The sequence below is a fragment of the Balearica regulorum genome, chromosome 11, assembly GCF_011004875.1.
Source record: "Balearica regulorum gibbericeps isolate bBalReg1 chromosome 11, bBalReg1.pri, whole genome shotgun sequence".
NCBI classification, from domain to species: domain Eukaryota; kingdom Metazoa; phylum Chordata; class Aves; order Gruiformes; family Gruidae; genus Balearica; species Balearica regulorum.
In genome coordinates this window covers 21,888,789-21,900,833 of record NC_046194.1, presented here as the reverse complement: position 1 = coordinate 21,900,833, position 12,045 = coordinate 21,888,789, and the positions used below count along the sequence as shown (strand labels likewise).

At 46.7% G+C, this 12,045-nt stretch overlaps 1 protein-coding gene across 2 annotated transcripts in view; it reads right to left on the bottom strand.

Moving 5' to 3' along the window:
• NEXMIF (neurite extension and migration factor) overlaps positions 1-12,045 on the bottom strand; it is a 162,605-nt gene that overhangs the window by 19,825 nt on the left and 130,735 nt on the right. The window lies entirely within an intron of this gene.

The window sequence follows — 12,045 nt, the reverse complement described above, 5'->3', positions numbered from 1 at the left end:
ACAGTTCGGGATGGAGATTTCTTGATGGGCAGAATTACTTCATTTAAATGAATTATTACCAAAATCCTCTTTCTGCTGCAGTATTTACGGATAGGTCTACAAGACAGTATCTTAAAAGCTTAGCAAACTCCTCCTATGAACCTAATCAGGAAATATGAGAGACCAAGGTCAAGTGCATTAATATTACAGAAGCTTACTATGCAAGGGGATGTTTCACAGTCCCTTGCACACTGGGTATTATCAAATAACTCAGCTGAAGAATGCTGTGTAAAATTTTGTTTAAAGCTACGGATTAATAGAGAGCCAGAACAGCACGAGGAAATGGATTTCACAGAGGTATGCTGAAGAATAGACTCGGTCCTAAACTTCACGATTACCTTTTTTTTTTTTTTTTGACTTCTTAAGGTTCCCTATCAGAAATATTCTCTTCTCATCCCTGTTAACCACCAGTTTAAAAAAAAAAAAAAAGAAAAAGAAAAAAGAAAAAAGGACTTTTTTTTTTTTCTTCTATACAAATTTGTGATATATTAAAGTTTGGACTAAGGAGAGCAATTAAGCTGGCTGGTGCTGGAGGAGGATGTGAAAGCTCATCAGGATATTTGCAGTAACCCTAGTGGGGTAAACATTTCTCTTTTCTATTATCTTCAAATTAGAAATTTTATAGGAAAAAAAGAAATCTTAGCAAAGCTCGTTTGTCTCTTATTAGCAATTAGCCGACAAGGACTCAGGATAAAAAGTGTTAATTTCTAAAGTATACCTAATTTTCATAAAAGCGCAGATAGTGAAGACCAAACAACTGCGTGCTTGGCTTAGGCACAGGAAGAAATTAAGCTGGAGCAATGGGAGGAAGGGCTCGTTCCTCCCGTATTTTCACTGCATCGATGATAATAAAATGCTAAAACGTGGGCCGCTGCTGGCTTTGAGAAACTAAGGAAAGCAGATTGCTACAAGAGAGGCAAAGGTGAGAGACCCCGAAAAAAAGGGTGACGTTCCTCCCTTAGCCAGTACATCCAAGTTTCTAGCCAGATGAACAACAGTTTTACAAGGATTTTTCCTTTATATATACATATAAATTACTGCATTGATAGCAGATGAGCTCTTCCATATCATTTCCTCTTTAAACTTTCAACTTCACGCAATTCCTGCAAGTTCCTTGTGCTGGGAAAGGAAAAGCTGTGCTTTTAGCTCCGGAGTAGTACAAAGCTGGGGTTACTTCTGTTCATTTGCTTTTGCTTTCAAAACCTTTCATTACACAACCAGGTAGCAGCTCTTAAATACATCATGATCGCAATTTTTTCCCAGAGACCATCGGGGTGTATCAGGTCTGCCGGGCGAGGCGAAGCTAAAAGTGACTTACGCTTATAGAAACTATACAGTACCTACCGACTTAGAGATATTTTCATAACAGAGTGAGTAGTTTCCTATAGCTGACACAGCTGGACCACCAAATTTTACGGGTAAAATAGCTTCGCAGTCTCATCCCGTGATGCGCGTCTGGAGGAGCGAACGCTTCTGACTAAAAAGGGAATAAGGGTAGGTAGGAAAAGCAAATGATCAAAACACTTATCGCACCGAGAAACGAATTTATTAGGCCCGATAAGGAGTCTGAATTGATGACAATTATAAGATACCATCCATTTTTAGCTAATAATTCAGAAAAAGGATGAATTATTTGAGGAATAATATGTGATAATTTATTTAAAGACTTATTATAATGTATACGCCGGAGGAAGCAGAGTTAAGGTTGTTGGAACACTTTAACGCTTACAGTTCTGGATGCTTCTACCTGACCATTGAAATGCAGAGATTTAATAGCCCTGTATTTAGTTTTAAAATACAGTGGCTTGTTTAGTTTATAGGGCTGCTCCTGCATTTATAAAACAGCAAGCCATTTTACAAGGCCGTTTTATAGGCATTCTACTCTTCCTCCACTTTCCTATTCGCGTTTAATAAATCTGCCAACATTTGCCTTTGAGAACTGGTTCATTTATTTAAAATTCCCAAACATCCCCATCCACAACTCTGCATGCCTTAGCAGTTCACCTGATTAGATGGAAGCATCAATTAAATATAAAGCTATATCTCTTAATTTTCACTTGGAAAGATTTTGGGTTCAGCCAAACGCTGAAGGCGATTTCCGAAGGCAAAATCCCACATTAAGAGAGATCGCGGCTCCTAAGATATCAGTCCAAATTTCCATCCGTATCCAGGTAACAATCTGGAATGCTGATATTTAAGAGGAAAAATATCTGGACAGCTGCCCCAGCTCCCTGGGAAGTGATGTTTAGTTAAAGTCTTGGATATCACTGAAAGAAGATGTGGAGGTGTCACACTGCGGCTGAAGCATTTTTTCCAAGTGTTGAATTATTCACCCGTGAATCTCAGATGTGAAATCCAAACGCTCTGGTACTGCCCTGGCTTTAGACAATGTCTAATTCCTTTCTGTGCCACCGCGGGGTCTCTTCATCAGCTTGCTTTCATCTATAATCACAGCCAGGTCATGGATTATTAGTCATATTCACTGCAGAATTCAAACCCCGCTACACCAATCAGCCAGCCCGGGACTGCCGAAACGTTCCCCCCTGCATTAATAACCGCGCGGCTCACCACCACGCTGGAGGACCCCAACGCTCCCGGCGCTGCTTTACGGGGGGCACAAAGCGGTACAAATCCCAGCAGCCATTTGCCTGAGAAAAAGAGAGCCCAAGCGCCGAGCTGGGGAGAAGCCACCACAATAACCGGCTACCGCCGCAGCTCTACCCCCGTGTCCCACCCATCGCCCGGCCACCCACGGGCCACCGGTCCTGGCGATGCTCCACAGATCCCGCAACCATCTCCCCTCCCCAGCATCCATTATTTTCTTTTTTGTTAAACTTTTTTTTTTTTTTTTTTTTTTTTTAAACTAAGAGGAAGGCAATACGTTTCCCCGTTCTTTCTCCTTGCGAACATAACGGGAAGGAAAAAAAAAACCCTAAACAAAGGCATTTATCAGGTTTTGCTGGAGGTGTTACTCTGCATCTTGAGCTGCACGGCTGCAATTGGTTCATTAGGAGGACCTCGGTTTTGTTTGCAACGTTAACGAGTCTTGGAAAACAGAGGAAAAAAAATACTACGGGCAATGCCGGAGCAAAGACAAATAGGTAAACATCCTACGGCTGACATTAGTTAATACATCACAGCTTTATTCACTTAGGGCAGCCGTGAAATCAATTCTTCAGTAAAAATAAAAAATTTGTATCCAAATCTGTGCTCGCAATACGAGTGAGGCAAGGAACGAGGTGACGGGGAGGGAAACCTTGTCTTGGCCGTACATTTTAAGTCCGCTGATTTGTCTTCGCCTAACGCAAAGCCCTGCTAAGTACTTTGTTTTCCACAAAACGTGATTTTTGTCATTTTTCCTCAAATCTAAACAATCTGTCTTTTTTTAAACTTTCTCAGAAGTCCGCAGCGACGTGTTCCCAGCCTCTCAAGGCCACTTTTTATTGTCGTTTCCAAAGTATCCCAACTAAATCGGTAGCAATGATGGAAACCACAGGAACTGCTAAAAATAAAACAAAAAACCTCCCTTCTCTTTGGTACAGCTAAAAAGCCATTTTAAACCGGTCAAAATCCCATCTTATTTCTGGATAAACTTCTGAGCCTCACACCGTAAAGAATGAGACTGTGACAAAGTCAAAACCAAACCGAAAGCAGCCTATTAAATACAAACCGAAGGAAGAATTCACCGTTTCATACCGATTCCCCTGGAAAACCAAGACCAGATCACGGATAACTCATCATCTGCGATAAAAATGAATCTGTTGGAATTTCCTGCAGATCCTGGCATGGCCGAAAACAGGGCTTGCTCCTCAAAGACAAGCAGTCACGACGTGCGATAAAATAAGGCAAATTCTACCCAGCGACCGCGCACGACAGCCCTCCGGCAACGTGCACGCCGGGACCACTGGCAACCTCACCGGGAATAAAACCGGCTTGGAGGGAGGAACCCAGCTCCTAAGTGAACGCTGCGAGCGCGAGGATATCTGCTACCGCCGCGGAGACGCAGACGGCCGCAACGAACCAGGTATTTTGCAAAAGCGACACGCACGCTGCGCCTCGACGCTTCCCTCTTGGGTGCGCTTCGCTGGTGTCCCTGCCGGCACCCACCCCTCCATCACCTCCCCGGCCCTCAAACGCGTGCAAAGAGTCAAGGGAGGACCCCAGGCGTGGGAGCGCGGGGCTGGGAGGCTGGCCAAGCGGCAGCACTTCTCAATTTTCAAGAGAAGGATGCAAGCGATGGCTACCCAGCGGTACCCGAACCAAATCCGCCATTTGCCTAACAAAACGATGGCCGACGTTCATCACAGATCCTTGTAGACAGCGACGGAACGCTGGGAAATACAGAGGAAAATGGAGCTTGGGGATCCCGCGCGTCGTAGGGGCTCTATGCAAACACCTCGAATCCTATTTCGGACCTTCCAAACTATTGAGTGCTTTTTTGGGCGGAAGCCATCCATTGCACGGGGGCTGTCGTCTATTTTGAGCGCAAATTGATTGGCAATTTTGAAGAACACGCTGCAAATTGCTCTGCTAATCACAGCGACTCCAGCCACGTAACTCTATTAAAATAACATCAGTGCCGAGACAGAAACCCGAGAACAGCCAGGAAACGCTGAGTTGAGGTTTCCTGCTCTGGATCCTTTATCTTGCCCGCTTGTAGCGGGATGCTGTCGCCTCCCTATTTTTTTCCCCTCCGCAGCAATCTGGTTCCAGATACCAGATGGCTGCTCGCACCAATTCAACAATAATAACACTTAGTATTTCAACGACGCTTTATGTCTCCTAAGCACTGGGGCGCGTTTACAGAAAAAAACCGAGTGTTTTTGCGGCAGCCGCGCTCGAGCGGTGGGTACTGACTTTCCTGGGCAGCTGCCCGATGCCGCCCGCCCGCTGGCACACACACACCGCTGCAGCCCTGTATTTTTAACATGCGAGTGTCGACCATACCTGGAAAAGGCCACTCACCGAGCTGAAAAATAACGTATCCCTCCAAGGAAACACTGACAGACGTAGAATAAGGAGAAGATTTAAAATTCCAAGTTGCCTTTAAATTCTTTTACTGGAGATAGGGAGAGATGGGGCTTATCGACAAGACGGGGAAGCCGGCAATCTGCTCCAAGCACGTCCTGCTGCTGCCTGCATCTGCCCTGAAGCCCTGTGCGGCTCTGCCTGCCCCCAGGTAGCCAGCTGGAAACCCAAAGAGCCGTAGGGAGCATCATCTTCTCCTCTGTTTCCTCAACAGCCTGCAAGGAATGACCGGGTTTCCACGCCCTGCGGTGAAGACCGCCGGCTCCCTCCCTTCTGCAGGGGCAGGGTGAGATCCCAGCAGCTCCACCAGGGTCTGGAGAACTTGGGGCACCAACTCCAAGGTATACGGTCTTCTGTCATGGAGACACGACAACACTGTGAAGCGTGCTTTGGAAAGCGCGTTCTGTGTGTGTTATTTTCCAGCTCATCAGTTCAGATTCAAATAATAATAATAATAATAATAATAATAATAATAATAATAATAATAATAATTTACAAGTTTCATTTGGATAAACCAAACATTGTCCTCCGGACTCCGCGCAGGGACAGACGCCCATATGCTGGTCCCGGTCACCGCCATGGGTCAACCAAGCCGGGTTCAGTGCGTGATGCTCTCCGAGCTCGGGCGACGGGGCAGGACCCTGCCCGGGAAGGGGATGTGCTGCACCCAGGCTGTCTGCACGGGACGGGCATCGGCGAGCGCGAGGGAACCGGCTCTTCAGCAGATTAAATTAAATTCAGCAGATTAAAAATCTTCGGGCAGAAGAATCTGCCTCCCATATGCTGATGGGTGTCCCAATTACTGACGGTCCTGAATGACAGATAAAAAAGGGAAGGGGAACAATACCCTCACTGCCGGCTGACAAACACAAAGGTCGATACGGAAGGATAAATCACCCAGTTCTCCCCTTCCACGCATTTCACTTACACCGGTGAAACATCCTCTACAATGGATTAAATCAAAGTCCATCGTCAAGTTCAAGAACACGTTTAATGCAGATCTATTCATTTCAAGGAGGGCCCGCACAATGGATAGCTTTTCCCTTCAAAAATTATTCAAAACCGCATGCTTCCTTTTCATTCTCCTGCATCTTAACATTTAAAAAAGAAATACGGCATATTTGTAATGGGAGAAACGTGGTGTACAAATCATAGCCTGCTGTAAAAAGTAGATTTCACAAAGACTTTCCATGGTACAGGGACAAGGACCACTTGTTGATAAATTACTTTCACTTGGAGAGTGGAAAGACATATTTGTTTGCACCGTAAGTGGTGCTATTGTTGAGCAATTTGATGGAAGTCCAGTAAAGCGCGTTGTGCAGGTTTTATTTAACCTCATTTAAATCAAATTAACGGATAGGGATGGTGTCTGGGGACAAAGTGGAGTTCTATACATAGATGCATCAAAGCGTACCTTTTGACTTAAGAAATATCTAGACCGAATCATTCGCTTAGGCTGCCCTCATCCCTCTAGGACTTACCTATAATGATAAGCTCCATGGTGCAGCTTCAATTCTACATGCATTTTTATGGCACATGAGGAACGGGCAGCAAGGGACACAGCGCAAAGGATCACCGTTTCAGACAAGATCTTACACCAAACCAGAAACCCGCAACGAGAGCAGCCTCCGTTCGAAGCTCAAGACCACGAAAGTATTTGCTGACGGAAAGAGGTTTGCTGGCACCGCAAAAGCTGCAGGTAGACACGTGTGCATAAAAAAAGAAATATAAATAAAATCCACACTACCGTAAAGCCAACGGGGAAACGGAGTCGAAAGCCAAGATGCATTCAAACCTCGCAGAAAGTTTTTAAAAGCAAAGACACGGGTAAAAAGTGGGAAAATGCTGGCTGGGAAGTCTGGGAGAAGAGCCTGGGTTGCGTACCTGGACTCCTCCCGTGGTCCAGGGGAAATGAGCCGCGGGGATCTGCGCCGGGGAAACGCTGCGTCCACCCCAAAACGAGAAAGTTCATTTTGAAGATTTAGTCTCCTGGAAATTAGCGCACAGCTCTGGATGACAAAGATAACAGGCTGCCTAAGAATGACCTGGGATTTCATTAGGGCTACTAACCGGGGGGAAAAAAGTGCTCCCAAACGTGCGTTACAAATTCAGCCTGTGGAAATTCTTTCAAAGGTATCTCGGTTAAAGCAAACGACGTGCGGGCATTTGATTTGCAGCAAATAAGCAATTCTGCCTCCGGGAACAGCTGCGGGAGCAGAGGCTGGTGGGGACGGAGGCTGCAAGGAAAGCGGAGGGCAGGCTCAGCCTCCGCCGGGGACGGGCTGGGAAGTGACCGAAACCTTTGCCGTGGCCCAGGACCTCCAGTGAACTCTACCTGCACAAGCGCCTGCAGCTCCAAAGCAGGAATCGAGCAAATCTCCTCTTTGCTGAAACAAAACGCAGTTGCGACACGGGAGCTTGGTGAACGCCAGCACGGAGGAAGACCACGGCAGGGACGAAGGTGAGCGGGCAGAGGTGCTGGGCGCCTGGTCTCGTGCTGGCGCAGCACCGCGCGGTCAAGCACAACCAGTTGCTGTCGCTGCAGGCTTTCTGCGGATGAAATGGAGATGTTTTTCTGACTGAAGGAGGGGATAGGATCTCCCTCCCGGTCTAGCAGACACCGACATAAGCCGGCACCGTGAAAAAGACAGACGAGAGCAACGACCCACTGAAGAAACTTAAGAGCGATGCATAAATTAAGTGTTAAACTAGTCCTCTAGCTGCGCCTGTGGCTCTTGTTTAAGGAAAAGACATTAGTGCAACGTCTTAAAGTCACTTAGAGGATCCCTGTCCATTACTGTGGAGAGGTGACGCCGTGAATGATGCAGCAGGCAGAGCCCAGTTTTTCAGCCTGGATCTTAAAAATGGGGATTGGCATGTCGAAGTATATCTAAAACACAGGGGACAGGCTGCTTTCACAGCAGGACAAGGCCTGCAGCAATTTAAAGTGATGGCTTTTGGCTTCCCACGTTGGAGAGGTTAATGGAGAAGGTATTGGACGGCATGTCTCTCAGCCTGTTTGTTAAACCGACATGATATCCCGGTGCATGCGAAAAATCTCTGAGCAGGAACTGATAAATGGGCTGCGGTAAGCTTAGGGCTGCAAAGCTGAAACCAGACCTGAAGAAATGTGAGTTGTTTCAAAAAGAGCCAATTTACCCTGGGCACGGCGAGGTGGAAGCTGTCACCGCCTAAATGAGAAGAGAAGCTGTCGGGACCGGCCAGCCCCTCGCGCGCTCCTGGTCTGCGGAGTTTCAAAGGGCTTGGGTTGTGTTATAGAAGGTTTATTTGCAAGTTTGTCGATATTTCAAAACACTTTGTGGGAAAACAAAACTCTTTCAGCGGCAAGCAGGGCGAGACGTAGCACCCCAAGAGCTACGGCCTGGCTCGCCCCTGGTTTAAAATGCTTTTATGGGATGGATGACAGTTTTAGGGCTTCTGCTTCGGGTTCACCCCCACCTGAAAAACACAAAGGTCTTGACAGAGGAGAGGCTCAACACAGGAAAAACTAAGCGCTGTAGAAAAGAAGCAATTAAACTACTCACGGTGATTAAGTCCACAAAACATTTTCACTGCTATTTGTCTGGGAATAACTCGCTAGAAATGACAGACCCCACTTACGTGTAACAGGTTGAGGAAGCTGCAGAAATCCCATGGGACGAGGTGCCAGGCGGCCGGGCATCCTGCAGCGCTACGATTTCACAATCAACCGCAGCCCAGGGCCCAGCAAAGGTTGCACTGACGCCTCGGCTGCAAAGCTGAACGGGGACGGGAAAGAGCAAAGCACTTGTGTGCGGGAGAACAACCGTGCCCAGAAGAAGAGGTCTGAAGCAACGGAAACCTGTGCTAGAAACCAGATGTAGCTCAGATCGCCATGCACGTAGTTACAGGGGGTTTTGCCAAGTATTGCGGTACAAAAATCCAAACCCAAAGACACGAGAAAGTAACCGAAAACCACAGCTCAGGGCGAAGATCTCCAAGGCTCACGTTGACCGAGGAAATCTTTAAAATTAAACATTAAACATTAAACATTAAACATTTCCTGGTCTTCTTCTTTAATAGAGTGGGTTGCATCAAGGAAATAACCTACGACAACAAGTTTGCTCTCTTACCCGACGCGACCCAGTGCAGTAACCACTGGGGTAGGGGCGGTGGCGCAGAGGATGCTCCATCTACAGCTCTATGTAGGGAACAAGGACGAGCTGCCGCTCAACTGCACGGACAACAGCAGCGCAAACCAGCGCCGGGAGGAACCCGGATTTTTTCAGCATCCTCTTCGGCAAAACAGGTTCACAGTCGTGATTTTGGCAATCCATCCACCTTTCTCCTCGGCGCTGATGCTCCAGGTCGGGCCGGTTCTGCACAGGAACCCGCCGTGCTCCGTTAGCCCACGGAGAAGCGGGGAATTTCCACGCACGAATCGGAGCCCCGGTAAGATTTATGTACGGTACGTGGGGGTGAGTAGTCCGGTTACGTGTCTCAGTCTGCCAGGTGACAAATGCCCTCAGCTCCCATTTACTTCAAGATGCGCCGAGAGCCTTTCAGAAATTAAACCTCTTTATTCCAAGGTAAATGACGCATGTTTTGCTGTACAATCTCTTTGCCTATTATCCACCGTGCCCATTACTGAACGCAGGTGTCACAGATGGTGCAACTCCATCGTACTGAAGGGCTTTCGTCCTCCTTTCTTCGAGCGAGTAATATTTTCTCTCAATAGCAACCAGATCTCCGGGTTGAATTGGCTCAGTCGTGGCAGGTCACTGCCGTAACTCCCCTGCCTACCAGCACAGATTTCTCTTCTGGCTTACTGTTGCTTCTCCTGGCATTGATTTGCTAATATTTCATTAATATATCCCTGATATGCGTTCTTTGTATAGCTTGGGGAAAAAAATGACATCGTTACTCTGGCTCTTTAGATCTGATTGTGGGAGGGAGGTGAAGTGCCACTGAATTTATGCTAAGATTTAAAAGGATGCTATCAATTTGAAGCTCACAAAGTACTTCAATTTTTTTTCACCTCAGTTAACAATCTAGCAGCCCTGTAGAAGTGAAGGATTTTAAATGATCTAAATTTAGTGCTTCCAGCTCCCCCAATGTGATCAGCTCTGACTGTTTGGTGTTTTTCCCATCGCTTGAGCTCCTGGCGTCAAGCAATGACATGACAGTCTCACCTAAAACACAAGTATCGACCTAGAGGCTCAAAAAACAAGAGAAATAAAGATTTATTTATTTTTTTTTTTTAAATTGCATCGTTTAAGCCAGTCTTGTCTTACAATTTCTGAGCGTGTAAGGATTAGCCACATCCCTTATCCTTTACCCTTTATCCAGACTGTTCGTATTTTACCCTGAGCTCATCCTTACGCTCCTGTTCTGGTTTACCTACATGACGTCACCGTTGCATTCAATGATGTTGAGTTGCCTGGAAATGCAAAGCTACAAAACATAGTATTATTTCCCTCTTTTTACAGAGGTTCAAACTAAACCAAAAAAAAAAAGGTTTTGGATGGCAAATAAAATTGGAGTTTAAATAGTATGCAAACAATAGTTGTGTCTGGTACCAATTCACTACGCAAAGGTCCCTTTTACGTGCATGAGCATTATCTCATGCTACAAGCTAAAGAAAAACAGGAGATTTTTTAGAAGTCACATATTCTTGAAAGCCTTGTAACGTGTAGATGTGTATCATAATCATAAAAATACTGCACAGCGAGTTAAAATCTATCTTTTAAAAACACAGCTCTAAAATGGCTCAATGGACGAAAACCATTTTTGGTTTTCAATTTTTTTATTTTTTTTTTTAAATTGCATCTGGGCTGACAGCTTGAACACTGAGTTGCAGCCCATGAGACAGAAATACCAACTCAATCTTAACAGTAGCGCTGCTACCAGTTGCTATAATGATCTTAATCAAAGAGTATTGTGATAAAAAAAGGCCTCTGCTTTGACTGCCTTTGGCATATCCTAGATATCAGTGTCCAGATTTCACACGACACAGTCGGAGAAGCGAAGTTCCCTCTACGGCGCATCGTTCCCTAATCCATTCTTCAGTAGAAGGGTACGTGTGCGGCAGCCTCAAAATTCTCAAAACTCCAGGTTATCCCTTGAACACCCCAAAGACAGCGGGAAGCCAAGGGGAGAAACGCTGCCTCTTGCTCCCTGCCCTCCTGCCCTCCCTGCAGCAGAACCGCTGCCTGCCGTTAGGAGAGACTGCGCTGGGCGGAACAAGATGTTAAACGTCTATTAACACGCGCTGACCTCACGTTTTTCAAAACCAGAGCGCTGTCACCGGGTGACGGTGGGATTTCCACGCTGCGTTATGCCAAACGCCAGCGCGCGTTCGGAGGCAGATGCACGCGCAGCCGAGCACCGGCGGTTTCACCGTCGTGGCAGGCAAAAGCATCCAAACAAAAAACCAGCGCGAAGGCTAAAGCCAGGGAACCCGCTGAAAGGTATTTGAGGAACCGAAGCAACAATTTCTTGAAGTTGCTGATGGTATTTCACAACGTTTTCTGGGCTTAAAAGAACAGCCGCCCGCAACCATCTCCCCTCGCTGGATCCCTGCCGTCGCCCTCCCTGCTGCCGCGCGTGGTACCCACGGACCCCGGGCAGGATCCAGCCCCACGATGCTCGGAGCCGCACAGGCACAAATTATCCTCGCTGTGAAAATTCTCCGGTCTAATTTGTGGCAAAATGCAACAGGTGCTACAACGCAGGCGGGGGAATGTGAGGAGGAGGAGGAGAGTAACACCAACGGGAACAAGTGCCTAGATAGACAAGACATGCAGAGGGAGATGCTCTATTTAAATACTATGCCAGTTAAAAGTTAAGCAAACAAGTTGCTGAAACAAATAACGCACTCCTACCTCCCGCCATCTGAGAGATACCACGGCAGAAATAGGTCATCTAAGTTCAGATAACGAAAGCGTATAATGAAATACTATTTATGCCACGTACAACCCCACGTGGCTGTGGACCTGC